This window comes from Anas platyrhynchos, chromosome 5 (assembly GCF_047663525.1).
Source record: "Anas platyrhynchos isolate ZD024472 breed Pekin duck chromosome 5, IASCAAS_PekinDuck_T2T, whole genome shotgun sequence".
Classification (NCBI taxonomy): Eukaryota; Metazoa; Chordata; class Aves; order Anseriformes; family Anatidae; genus Anas; species Anas platyrhynchos.
This window is the reverse complement of record NC_092591.1, coordinates 6,331,575-6,345,693: the sequence shown is the minus strand read 5'-3', so window position 1 is coordinate 6,345,693 and position 14,119 is coordinate 6,331,575. Positions and strand designations below refer to the sequence as shown.

The 14,119-nt window shown below is 44.0% G+C and overlaps 1 protein-coding gene across 2 annotated transcripts in view; it reads right to left on the bottom strand.

Moving 5' to 3' along the window:
• Positions 1-14,119, bottom strand: part of MNAT1 (MNAT1 component of CDK activating kinase) — a 120,560-nt gene that overhangs the window by 86,996 nt on the left and 19,445 nt on the right. The gene's annotated exons all lie outside the window — the stretch shown is intronic.

Sequence of the window (14,119 nt, the reverse complement as noted above, 5' to 3'; positions counted from 1 at the left end):
TTGCAGACTTTAAGACAACGCTCGTAACAAGTCAGCTGGCGTTAAATAAAGGGAGAACGCACAAGAAAGCTAGTTATTTTAAATAAAAAGAGAGCATTTGGGTACTAATAAGCACAAATTTCCAGCAGAGGACAACACCTGCTGCAGTCATTTCCTGCTGCTAGGGGGGCAAGAGGGGGTCTATTTATAACTTTGGTACATCCAAGCCAAGTCAGCCCTACATTAAGGGCTAGGCTGCATTGCACCTTCACAAACTCAGCACAAAACTAAACAAGTTAAGAGAAACAATACTGACAGGGCTGCAAGGGATCTCAAACAAAACCCTCGCCCCGCCGACCTCCTCCCAACTCCACTGGTTCCAGTGGGCGCAGAGCAGAGCTGGCCGGAGCCAGCAAGTTCTGCCCAGCTTCTGTTTTCAAGATTAGAAAGCGCAAAGCAAATTCAATTGTATCTTACAATTAGAAAAAAAAAAAAAAAAGAAAAAAAGCGCTTTTTTTTTTTTTTGTCAACAGAAGCAGAACTGCAGTTTCGTAATGCATCTCGCAGCTGACCGAAGAGCGAACCTGGGATTTACTTAAGACATTTTCCAGCCCCAGAATTCCTCCAGTGAGAGGAACAAACACATTGAAATACGATTTATCTGTGAAGGGAGAGATCAAACCTTTTGGCACGCTACATCTGAAAGCCAGAAGACGTTGGGACATCAACCTAGGAGCTGCCCTTCTCTAGGAAAACTTTTCAATTCGCTATCTTGGCGGAAGCAAAAACCTCGTGAGAGGGAGAAAAGAAGGGAAAGGAAGGGAAAAGAAGAGAAAGGAAGGGAAAGGAAGGGAAAGGCTCTCATCTGCTTCCCCCAACCAGTCTGTGCACGCAGCAGCCCTGTACCTAAGGACAGTTTCGCCATCTCCTTCGTTTTGGCAGCCAGCGCTGTTTGTACCTCTCTCAACACAGCAACCGAAGTACTAGGGGGGAAAAAAAATGCTCATCTCCTCCTTCCTATTTTTAAGTTATAGAGAAGGGAGTGCAAGGCTCCAGAACTTGGCAGGTGGATCCAAGCGCAGGTGTTTGTATTGTTTTTTAGCGTGGTGTTGCCTCAGGAGCAACAGAGTCGGGGCTCTGTGTGCGAGACACCAGCGCAGACAGAAGCACCTGAAACTGCTTCGTTTTTTTCTCCCTTTTCCCTCAATCAAAGACATTTCAAGTTTACACAGGACTTGACTAAAGACAACACCCCTCCTTGCAAAAGCACTGCAGTGCTGCGGTGCCTTCCCAGATGGGTCCCGGTGTTTCTAAGGCTAGAGAATAGCCTGCCACGCACAGAATATAAAATTAAAATATCTCTGAATATCACTAAAATATCTCATTACCTTTTAGGTTTAGCTTTTTATTCTGGTAATAGGTAACCTGGGTGAAGATAACAAAAAAATTCCCCAGGAGTTACTCACACGCAGACAGCAGGGGAAGCCTATTAGCAATGTCACCAACAAAAGCAATCGCACCATCTCCAGGAATAAAGTCTCCTGGTCTTCCACAGCAGGACGATAAATAGCAGTACACTCACTTCCATTTCCGTGGACGTTGGCTTGATCTGTCTTTTTCTTCTTTTTCACCCACATGAAATATTTAATGAATGGCTCTGCCTAAGCGGTCTACAACGACGCCACATTTTTGAGGAAAACAAGTAATAAAGCCTCTAGATGGTCAGCAGCACCAACGCTCAAATAGCCCTACAGGCTATATATGCACTTCAATGGTCAAGGACTTCAGGATCCTACTAAAAATGCTTCTGATGCATTGCAGGAGACAAGCAGAAGTTCCTCTCCAGAAAAAATAAGATATTTAACAACTAAATTACACTTACAGGAACCTTGTGTGTGTTTTGGACAAAGGGTAAAAAGGGTAAAAATCTTTTACCCTTCCAAAGGGTAAAAGATTTGTGCCCAAATCTGCATTCCCTCACCCCCCACACACACACGCAGACTTCACGTAGGAAGGACGGGAGACAAGGAATGCTCTCGGAGGAAGAGGAAGCCTCTTGGACATCTGAACGGATGAAAACATCACACAACATTAGCGTAGCCTGATGGCCCCACTCACTTTTCTAGCTTGGCTGGCAACAGAGCAAACAAAACAAAGGAAGGTTTTCACAGGCAGGAGCACCAGATAACCTTTTTTCTTAAATTTTAGATTCTGCTGAGCATAGCACAAAATTGCAGGACTTAGATATGCAGCCATTCATCATTCCAGAAAAAAATCTTTATGGCTTCTGCTGTTGACTAGGATTATTACAGAATGAGTTACTACCCTTCTTTACAAAGGTTATTTTTAGTAGATACAATTATTAAACAGAGTCAAGCATTTAGAATCCCTAAGACCCTCTTTTCCAGATTTTATAACCAAGATGTTTCTGTTACTTAAAGTAACAGGCAAAACAAATGATACTCTCCACTTTGGAAAAGTTTAGATTAAAAACATAGTACAGACTTTCAACATATAGCCAAGACTCGAACTACAAACAAAAGCAAGGGAAGGAATCAGCAAGAGAGATCTGTTTGCACTTGTTCCTCAGTTCTGATGTCAGAGGGAAATTTACTTACAGAATCGGAACAATCCTTGATTTATAGATAGGGAACGTGAAAAACAAACAGAAAAAACGCACACAAGAAAGTTTACTGTAGAAAGACAACTTGGTTTTTAAATCAGAGATGCTTCTAAGAACTTTTGCAGGCTTTTTGCTTAGCTTGGGCTAGACAACTGCTCTTGCACAAAGATTCTTCAGCTGGGATATGAATGGCCAACGTGGAGCAAGCAGCTGTCAGACCTGTTTATTTCACAACCCTCAGTACATTTAGCAAGTACTCAGAACCCACGGTGGTTTCTGCCGCATAGCCAAGAGTTCATCTACTATTTGCAATTGGCCATCACTGGTTTATTTTCCAAAACCAGGCTGAGGGATTAACTGGTGCATCCTAGAAGGCAGATTCTTCCTCAAGCATGCAGCAGTGATGAACTCTCCCTAATCCAAGAAGCTATGGGATCTGGGTGAAAGCAATTGTTTTGTTCCACATTACAGGACAGGGAGCACAAACAGGGGAAAAAGAAGCGTGACTGCAATGATGCCAAATGCTTCTGAGAGCCTCGGAACAAAGGACATTATGAGACCAGTAGCTCTCAGATGAGGAGGGAGCTGTCTCTTTTCACAGCTCAACGTCAGGAATTTAGAAATCCTCATTTAAGTACTTGCTGAAGAAGCTGCCCAGTCTTTTGGGTCATCTCTGCCCTTCCCCACCTGCAAAACTCAAGAGGGTGCCTGGAGAAGATGCTCATTGCTCCTTCCTTCCTCTGCTGTTCAGATTCTGTGCAGTCTTAAGAATGAGGATTTTGCTGTTCTCACCTTGTAAGGAGACAACTTCCAAATGCTCTCAAAACCTTATTTGGCCGAAAAATCCATGATGGCTCTGTCCTCAACCAGCACATGAGCAGCTCTCACAAGCAGTTTACGTGCCATCTAGAGATTACAGCTCGTTACAGCAGCGAGGCATTTCAGGTTTCAGGCAGAAATCACAATTCTAACCACCAACAAATGAGCTTTTTCACAACACTGCTTATAAGCTATCTTCAGTCTGCAGCTCCCCTCTGCTCAGCCCACAGTAACATGCACTGCAAGACAAAACCTCAGAGATCACTTTGCTAACATTTACATTCTTTTTTTCAGAAATACCGAGACTCCAGAGAGCTGATCTTAGCTTCTCCTTTAAACAATAAAGCATAACCAAAAAAAGGCTCCGGTACTCTGTCTATATCTGTATTATGTCAGTTCTCAGCATCATCTGCCAAGCTGCTAAGCATACAATCTTTCCTTTAGACTATTTATATCTTTTGGGAAAAGGATGCACGCGCACACTTTTGTTTCATTTCTGTTCTGTCAGACGAGTCCTGCTCCATATTGCAGAAAGGAGGAGGTTAAATGAACCCAGACATCCCCAAAATTCAGAAGACACTCAGCCACGGTTAACCCTGGTTTCCAAACACCCGTATACATGCCCTGACCATCCTGCAAATGCTACAGACCAGTACATCTCAACCGCACTTACCAGAAAGAAAGCAGACCAGGTAGTGGTTGAACTACAGTCTTGAATGACTGGCATTTAAAGCAAAAAAAGACATACTGAGTGAATTAATAATAAACAGAAACATTCCCACCACCCATTGTGTTTCAACATCTCCATTACAAAACCATTTCAAGTGTCTTGGACCTGACAAGAGGATTTTGCAGCAAGCTGAAACTTAACTCACTCCGTACACGAGCCTTTTCTTTATCCACAATGTCCCTTCAAAAAAATTAGAGAAAAACCTTTTACGATATTAACTCAGGATAGTATATAGAAAATATTTTAGAGATATTTAATTAAAGTGGTTCTTCACGAGGTACTAATGCATACTCAATTAAGCACACAATAATAAAAACATATCTTGTGGCACATTTATCTCAATTGAGTCGAAGTGACAGGCCAATGCTTGACAGGCCAATTCTTGACGACTCAAGAGCAGCTGTGTGGAATTGAGAAATCAGTTTTCACAATGACTAGGCATACCAAAATCGATAGAGAATTTACCCAATGTACCAGAATAACTACTTCAAGTCCATTACAGTCTACTGGGCAAACACATGCGCTAAAATAATAATCCAGCTATGTCAATAACCCTTTTATTCTGTTTTATTCTCTTTCAGTAAGAACCTTTGCAAGTTTTTCAGGTTCTCAATGACCATCAAGCTTGGTAGCTTCCAGGATTTGTACCTGCCTACAGCACACCTGAACCTAGGAGGCAATTACAAAATTCTCCACGTCTGCCTTAAATCAAGGAACTGCACATTTTTCAGATGTGGTCCAGCTCAGTGCTGGTCATCGGCTCCCAAGACCCAGGACAAACATACTTTTCCTTAACAAGTTTAAGATCTCACACCAAACTCCATATAGGACACGTTGCTCCATTCTAGTCCCATATCCATTTGTGACCTTGCAAGGCGTGCACCACTGTGTGGGTTGACCTGCCCCCAGAGCCTGCAGACCTTGTCAACTCAAGTATTTTGAGCATTCGCTTGCTCGGTTTTATGAAACACCTGCAAATACGAGAAATCACACGTGAAAAGAAAATAAAACACAGATAACAGAAAAATAAACGCTTTAGGGACCCGAAATAGTCAAGACAAATCTTTCACTTGAGGCTTCTACCTTCTGTTCTGTCCCTTCAATGCATTTTGCAATGCAACAACGGCATGTGGAATCAAGACAAGGAAATAAGGCTGTATGGTAAAAGGGGAAAAAAATTAAATGGTATTTATGGCACGACAGGATACCCTGACCACAATACTGAGGGCTTGTCACAAGACACTCCCCACATTTCACATCTAATCTCAGAAATAAGACGATAAAGTTGATAAAACACACATCTGGAAAAGAACCAGGCACATGACCACAGTTTTCGATAAAGACAGCGGTGGTTTGGGGTCTCAGTGGGAAGCATGTAAGCTTTTTTAAAGCTCAAAATCAAGACGACCTCTCAAAATCAAAACCTTTACCAATCTCTTGTAGACATACCTGTTGAATGATCTGTGTACGTTGGCTCATCTCTCTCAGCCTTCAGGAGGAATCAAGCCAAATTTCTGCCAAGAGCACTGCCTTCTATTTCACCCTAAGCATAAAACTACACAGTCCAGTTTCCTTAATCCATTCAAGCACAGAGAGACGCTGTGGGGGCATGTACACACACTTAAAAAGTTAAAAAGAGCAGTCTAATGGAACAATAGCTACAGCGTCCATGTTCCAGTGCACAAAAGGCTGTATGTAAGGAAGAACCATGAAGTTTGCTTGGTTTGAAAAGACTGTGAAAGCACAACCTGCCCTGAAAAGTGCTGCATGCTGGCTCCAGCACACATCGTGTTTTATGATACAAGGAAGTCAACCATTTCCTTGCAGGTAAATAATTTTAGGTAAACAGCATCGTTTCTGTTAGAAATGAGTGACCAAACAAGAGGTCAGACACCAGCTCCAATTCTCGCAAGTAGCAAAAGTCTTAGAGACCTCGGGCTTGCGTATTCAGCCTAGGAAAACCAAAATTGTATTTGTACAGGTTAAAGCCAGCACCAGTGCCAAAGCTGCTGCTCTCATCTCCCTTCACGCCGTTGTACGACCTCCTTCCCCTGCTGTCGTCTCCTGCGGGGCAGAAACAAACATTTGTGCAGCCACATGGTTAGTCGCTGGGTTCTTTTCCTGCCAGATGAACTCTCCCATTTGGTTCACCACATAGTTCGCAAATGCTTACACCAGCACACAGCAAAGGGCAAAGTGAACGTAGGAACGAGCGACGAGGGTGAGAACGCTTGAGCAGCGTGTTGCCAAATATAAAACCCCAGTCAGGGCAGGGAGCACATCACGCTGCTGCCACCGAGCCCTGAGAGCCAGACACGTTTAAGGATTGCTCGTGCTGGAAGCTGAAGCTTGAAGAGAAGAGGGGCTGTGTGCAGCACCAGGCAACGCAGCGAGGTGCCCAGCAGCACGGGCAGGTGCTGTGAGCAGTGCCATGGACCTCAGCAGCTTTGCAGATCCCGTCTGGAAGCAGAACCAGGAGAGCCCTTGAGCGAACTGCAGGCCTCAGCAAGCCTGGCAGCCAGAGTTCCTGCAGCCTTCAGCAAAGGCATCCCGCAAACAACGCTCCCATTCAGGCAGCTTCTGCCACAGCAGTGACACGGGGGTGGTTTTGACGTGGTTTTGACTACAGCGGGTCCCCTGACTGCCGACGTGCCTGTGACAGAAGCTCCAGCTCCAGAGAGAGGGCAGCACCACAGCAGGCAGCCATCAGGGGTGTAGGCCGACGTGGGATCGCATTCTCTGGGAATAAAAGACCCTCCCCAGTATCCAGCACAGGATCATGGGCTGCGTGGGGTTGACAGGGCCCTCTGGGTCCACCTGGTCTGACCCCAGCTCCAGCAGGGCCACCCAGAGCAGGGAGCACAGGCCCACAGCCAGGCAGCTTCAGAAGCTCTCCAAGGAGACCCCACCACCTCTCTGGGCACCATGAACACCACCTGAGGGAAGACAACTCAACCCTTAGAGAACTACTTCCCCTGAAAGAAGGCTCCTTCACAGGTAACCACAGCAAATCAAACTTGTGGAGGTGCCCAGCAAAGCCAGGGTCCCAGGGAGGCCCTTTCAAGCTGAACAAGACCCCAGAACTGAGTTACAGGGAGAGCCTCTGGGTGGGACAGCACAAAGAGCTGGTCCTCTCTTCCCAAGCTCTGAACTTAAGAACAAACAATGCTGTTTATTAAATTTTGTCCTTCTCTTCATTCTTACAAAGCAACTCGATTCAGAAGCGTAAGGAGAGAGAACATGACCCAGAAGTGTCCTTCATGATTTCAGGGTACCCTAAGCCACCTGATCACCCCACCTCCAAAGCACGGTTACGCCAAGCAATACAAGAAGAACAGGTGCAGTAGCAGACAAAGGATTAGAACCATTCTTCAGAATCGCTAAAAATAAAAGAGCCAAAAAGCATATAATTATTTCAGAACCTTTTAAACAATGGCTACGAGATCACTTTACAGGAAAGCACTGCCACAGCAGAAACGGAAGGCAACACAACCAAACAAAAAATTCACGCATGTGAAAAAAGTCACAAAGCTACTGGGAGCTCATCGTTTAAAAGTACCAAGGAGCAGGCAAGGCACCCCAGTACAGTAATTATTAAAAATTAGCTCATGGTCCCTCTGCAATGCAAAGCAGCCAGGAAAAGGCACGTGCAACCCAGGGATGCATCAGAACAACTACTGCTGTCAAACAGACCACCAGGATCTGATGAGACTTCAGCTGAAATCGCATCTGCAGGTCTGGTCACTCACACTCAAGACAGATGAGCTCAGCCTAGAAATGCAGAAAAGAGCAGCCAGGATGATCACAAGACTGGGAAGACAGGCTTATCAAAGCAGAAAGCGCAAAAAAGGTACTTAAACTAAAACTAACAAGTCTAACCAGTAGCATAAAAATTCATACTGGAAATTGTAGGTTTAACTAGCCACTATAGTAAGTGTGGAACCACTTCCAATAGGAGCAGCAGGGCAAAAATCAGTTTAAAAATAAAGTTTAGTAAGCTCATGAGGAAAATTTTATGATCTGGATGTCTTCAAAAGGTAATTAGATAGCCAAGAAGGGGTCTTCCACTCCTATCTATCTTCCCAGCAGCTTGTTCTGAATCCTGAAAGCCAGAGAGAACAATGACTGAAGAAGAAAAAATAAAAAAATAAAAATAAAAAGCTAATTTTGGTGAAGATAGATATACTACATGCATCTTTGCATATTGAATTTATTTCTCCTCCAAAACAACGATGTGCATGGCACAGATGTGTTAGCATCTGCTCCTTCTGCTCATAACAGAAATAACTCCTAACCCTCAATCTTAAAGCACTCTTTCTTAAATTACACATTCATATTTTTCTACTGAAAACCAGTTAATTTAGCTTATCTGGCATAAAACACGATACGTGTGTCTCAGAGATCCAAATTCAACTCACTTGGGTCAACTTTTTCATCTTTTCATCATACCATTCTGTTTGTCTGACCTTAACAGCTGATACAATAGCACAGAAGGAAAAAAGAGAATAAACCTTCCCTGTTTGTCTTATTTCAGATAGCACGTGCAATTTAATATGTACATAATACAGATATCAACTCTACTAGCATGTTATAAAGAATCTAGTAGAAAGTATGTATGAGCTGATGCATATTTCTGTACACCTTGTGCGATGACCTGGCTTAGCTCACAAGTAAAACAAGTTTAGAGGGATGACTTCTCTGCAGCAAAACATGGTTGTCGTGACTCAACAAGTTGTCATTCCCTCCTTACCATCAGTCCAACACGGCCTTAGTGAGCAAACTGCTTCCCATACTGCTGGCAGTGAGGCAGACTGAAGGCCCCAGCAGCCATTGAATAATAGGGACTCAGTAGTATTTTTGTTGTAGACAGCACTCAGGTTTCCCTGACAGGTGTAGGTAGCTTTACATCATGTCCCAATTCCCTACTGGAATTTCAATTGATTCAGCCATTCTTAATTTCCTGACCTAAAGCACTGCACAGAACAGCTTGCTAAGTCTCAGTTGCCTTTACTAAAACAGTGTGAACAGCTGAACGTCAGAGAAGGAAGAATGATCTCTGCACAGTCCTTAAATACCTTACAGAGCTGACTCTAAATTATTGTTAACATTAAGCTGTGGAAAAACTCATCAAAAGAAAGACTCAAGAACATTTTTATTGCTATCTTGCACCCACATTCAGATTTAATCCTTGAAGACAGAAGCCTGGGCAAGTATTTTAAAATAAAAGACAAGCATTAAAAAGAAAAAAAATCACTTGAAAATAGTGAAAAGTTTATTTCCATTTTTTAAAATGTAGACATACAGTGAAAGAGGTGATCTTTGACATGCCAGATTCATATCAAAAAATTAAAAATAAATCTAACAATTCACAGCTTGCTGAACAAATTCACTTCGGAATAACCACACAGACAAACGCGGCTGAAAGGGACCGCTGGGGTCACTGCCTGCACTTCCACGCAGCCAGGCACTTGACTGTCCAGAGAAACCTGCAGAATGTCTGCCTTGAAAGGGCCACAGGCCACACAGAGAGCTCTGCAGCCCAGCACCAGGCTTTTGGCAAATCTTTTTTTTTTTTTTTTTAAATCTAAAATAGTTGAAGGAGATGTAAAGTATGAACCTCAAACCAAGGCAGGCATCTCCTGTCACAACAGGTGACTGATTTAGGAGAGGTGGCACTGCCGGAGCTCCTGGTGTTAGCATCCCAAGGCCCTACGAAGTTACTAGTTACAGGCCTGCTTATACTTTCTGTAACCAAACAGATCTTACTGTGTTTTTTCACAAAGCTTCTTTATCTCAGCGATCTTCATTTCCCTCAGTATACCTGCAAAGGAAATACTCTTGAGAAAATCCCCGCAGTAGCAATTCCAACAGCTCCCCCCCTCCCCAGTCTCATCTGGGAATCTCCTACTTCCTACCGATTTTTAAGGGTCATTCCTCACTCCATTTTCACATAATCCCTAAACAACCATTATCACATCTCGACTCAGCATGAGATAAAATATAGACTGTGCTTCATAAACAGTGGAGACCTTAAGATTACATTCTTAGTGGGACGCAGCACGATAAATATTTCAGGGATGTCTTGAAATACCCTACAAAATACAATATGTGGCCAGTGGAACAAGTCTCAAAACCAAATATATTTTGACTTATTAAAGAAAAAGGAGAAAGGAAAGCCCACCAAAACCTCCTCCCCCACATCCCATGCTGGCCATTGAGCAGGTCAGGCTGCAATTGATCCTGACCTACTTAAAGCCTGGGAGGAAGCATTTTTTTGCATTGTAAATTTAATCACTCAAAAAAGCCTTTTTTTTCCTTGAGCTTAAAAATAAACAGCAACTGCTATTTTAAAACATATCGCATATTGCTATTTCAATATAAGTTGGTGACCATTACTCAAACTTTCTGAAATTAAGTTTTACGGTCACACTCAGTGCAACTACTTCTAGAGGAAAGTATTGAACAAAAATAAGGAGGATGTGTCAGAGCTTTGTTAGCTACACTGGCATCTCAACCATTTCCTACAGATCGTAGGGAATAAAAACCCAGCCCTATTCCAGTGAAGCTGGAGGTAATTTCAAAGGTTATCGAACAGGACTCCAAGTAAGCAAATACGTTGCTTTCCAAAGAGGTAACACAAACTGTTCTTCTGAAGTGGCAGCACGTTTCAGACTATTTACTCATGGTTAAAATTTGTGCCATGCATCTCTCCCCTTCCTGGAGGGGCAGAGATGAGGAGAGTTGGTTGCACAATATTGGAACGAGAAGCAAGACAACATATGGATGATCAAAGAGGCAAAAGCAAAAAATAACAATAATAATCTATTTTATCAAGATATATTATATTCTTGTTTGTATTTATATCTGCACCCGTTATGCCATAAGCCACACAGATCAGAACAGCCTGGTGTTATTCAGCAGTGGATGCAGGCACTTGGACAAGAGACGCAGGGTACAGGGAGTGAGACACAGCTGAATCATCCCTACATTCGTAAACTGATCGTGTTTGAATTACCATTAACAATTTGAAGTAAGATAAATACCACAAATCTATTCTTCATTACACAGAGCTCCTGCCACGCACAGGCACCAAGCTCAGAGCACGGATCCATTGGGCACTTGTGTGTGGCTCTTATTAGGATGCACAGAAATAGCTTGGAAGAAATATTTTTAGGCGTCTGTTTTAGCATCAACCCCACCTGCCACCCTCTGTAGAGCTGGCCCATTTTGCAAAAATCCTCATTTTGCACAATATTTTTGTGCGTTCCAATCTGTCTAACATCAACTGGAAAAAAAAAAAGGTCTCAAAGTTTCCATTCACACTTCACATGGCACCATTTTCTAAGGCAGCTGAAACACACGGCCAACCCCAACCCACCGTTATCCCAGGCCACAGCCGCAAACAAGGAAACAAAACTCCCAAGGTACAGCTGATCAGTTCTGGACAACATGTGAGCCTACCTGTTTTACCCAAACAGCAGCTGAGAAGCACTCGACAATGCTGCCGGTTCTCTCATAAACACCACGCTGCTCTGTAATGACACGGGACCTGTGCACCTACTCAAAAGTGCTGTTGTGTTAGGGTCACCACAGCTGTGTTAAAAACATTGTTCCTGGTCTGACAAGCAGGGACAGAATTTCCTTGCCCATATAAAACATGCAATAATAGCCTGGTATTACCTAGCACTACTAAAAGCAAATTGAAAGCAAATCAGGGGAGTAAACCCTTGTGCATGCACCCCTAAAAAGACTGAAAGCCTCTGAACTCAGAAATTTGTGTTTGTTTTTTTTGTTTGGTTGGTTTTGTTTTGGTTTGGTTTTTTGTATGCTCCTGGATGCATTTAAATAATAATCTAACATAGAAGTTGATAAGTTTATTTCTTCCACTTCCCCATCCCCAAATCAAAGTAACTACTTCACCAGGGAATTTTTGATCCTGCAGACCCTCCAAGAAAGCAACAGCCACCTTAAATTCCAGGGTGACTATCAGCCTGGGTGACCCAGTACAGAAACCCCAAAACCCAAAGGGTAAATTGTTCAGAAAACATAGGATCCCTCCAGTTTCTAACACTACAGAGGTGCCCACTTAACAATGACCGCCTTTACCCTTCTTGGCCAAAGCAGACTTCGTACACACAAACCAAAGTTTTCTTGACTATTAAATCTCTAAGGAGATCCCAGGCAGTGAATTATTCACTATCATCATTTCGGGGAATTAGATATTACTACGAGTTATTGGGCTCGATCCTGCCAGCTTTACGCACCAACAGCCATTGATGTCCCACAGGGACGAGCTGGGCAAACAAAGCTCCTTCCACAAGGACTTTGGGACTGGTTTTCAGAACAGCAGGGTGAGGTTGTCCCTCTGCATCATATTCCTGCCCCTGAAATGATCCCCTTGAAACTGAGCCACGTCCTTAACACCACAACACTCATCTAAATGCCCACCCAAGCTGCTTCCACCCCTCAAACCCCAGGCACCACCTGTGGGTAGAGCTATAGGGCCTTCTACCCTTCACCAGCATTTCCCCCAAGAAACACTTTGACGCTCCCTGCAGAGCGATCATCTTACCTACTTCCAAAGGACGTAAGCCAAAGGGATCCAAACGTGAGAAAGCTGGAGGCTGTGGACACCGAAGGTGACACGTGGGCTACGAGCCATGGTGCAGCCAGCAGCCAAGAGCTGAGGAGAAGCCAAGAGCCTGGGGCTGCAACTGGTGACCGCCAGTGCCATTGCGCAAGGGCAGGATTGGGAAAGCAACCGCCAGCAGCCTCCTGCCTCCCTACGGAGGGCAGGAAACACCACCCTGGATGTTTTTGTTGGAAAACCCTGTAAAACAAGTCCGGTGACACCCACTGCAGCGTGCCCTGAATCCGAATGTACGGATTAACCAGTCGAGCAAAATTCCCCGGTGAAAAACACGCTACGGTTGCTCGTGGAAATTCAGAGAGCAGGCCATGTTGCCAGAGCGACTGACCTCGATACGGGAAGCAACACACCTCTGCTCGTACCGGAGAAGCATAACCATTGCCCGCTGTCCTCCGCTACCACCTTCCCTTTGTCATCTACCCACCTGGGAGGCTGGAGGAGGGTGCCCCAAAACTGCAACCCTGCCATCAGGGATTGATGTGGTCATTAGGAAAAAATACATGTGTCAGTGAATTCAGTGATCCTACAGCGTACACAAGGTTCTCCCCTCTTTTTTCCCCCTTTTAGGAGGCCTTTACGTGTCACCTTATGCCTCCTGCCCTATCACCGCCATGCTGACACGCTGAGTCTTCAGAATGATGTTGTATTAAAAATAAAACGCATGACTCAGGTGGTTTAAGGAGCTATATGCTTACTCATAAAAAAAAATACTCCCTCCCAAAAATATCACCTGGTAGCAATTTGTGTGACAGTTCTGCAGAACTGCCAAGCAGTTGGCTGCAAAACTTTCAAACGATGGAACTGAGGCACCTGCGAAATACGATGTTTTCTTTAATGCTCATTTTCTGTAGTTCTTCTTAAAATATGGGGCAGGGAGGGAATATCCTTGATGACCAGTCCTTATGTAAATGTAATGTACCTGAACATCAGGATGATCAATCTCCACCTTTGATCTGAACGTGCTCACATGGAAGAAGGATCTTATCCGACACGAAGCACAGAAAGGGCATTTCCTGGCAGCCTCTCCACCTGCTCCAAGAGCTGACAATACTGATTCTCACCCTCACTTCTCGGGCCAGTCCCCCAAAATCACTCGGATGCAATCACGCTGAACTCTTATCAAGACTCCACGGGTGGAATTAAGCCTCGCTCCTAGGCTTTAAACGATAAAGTGTTAAAACTGTGGGAATGCGCATAATAAAGGTAGCTTAAGCGTAATGCGGGTTAATTGCCTAAAGAAGTGAATGCACTAATAAGATAATGGCATGTTTAGGTCCTGCTAGCGAGGCAGTCACTTCTCACTCTGGGCACAGAGTCA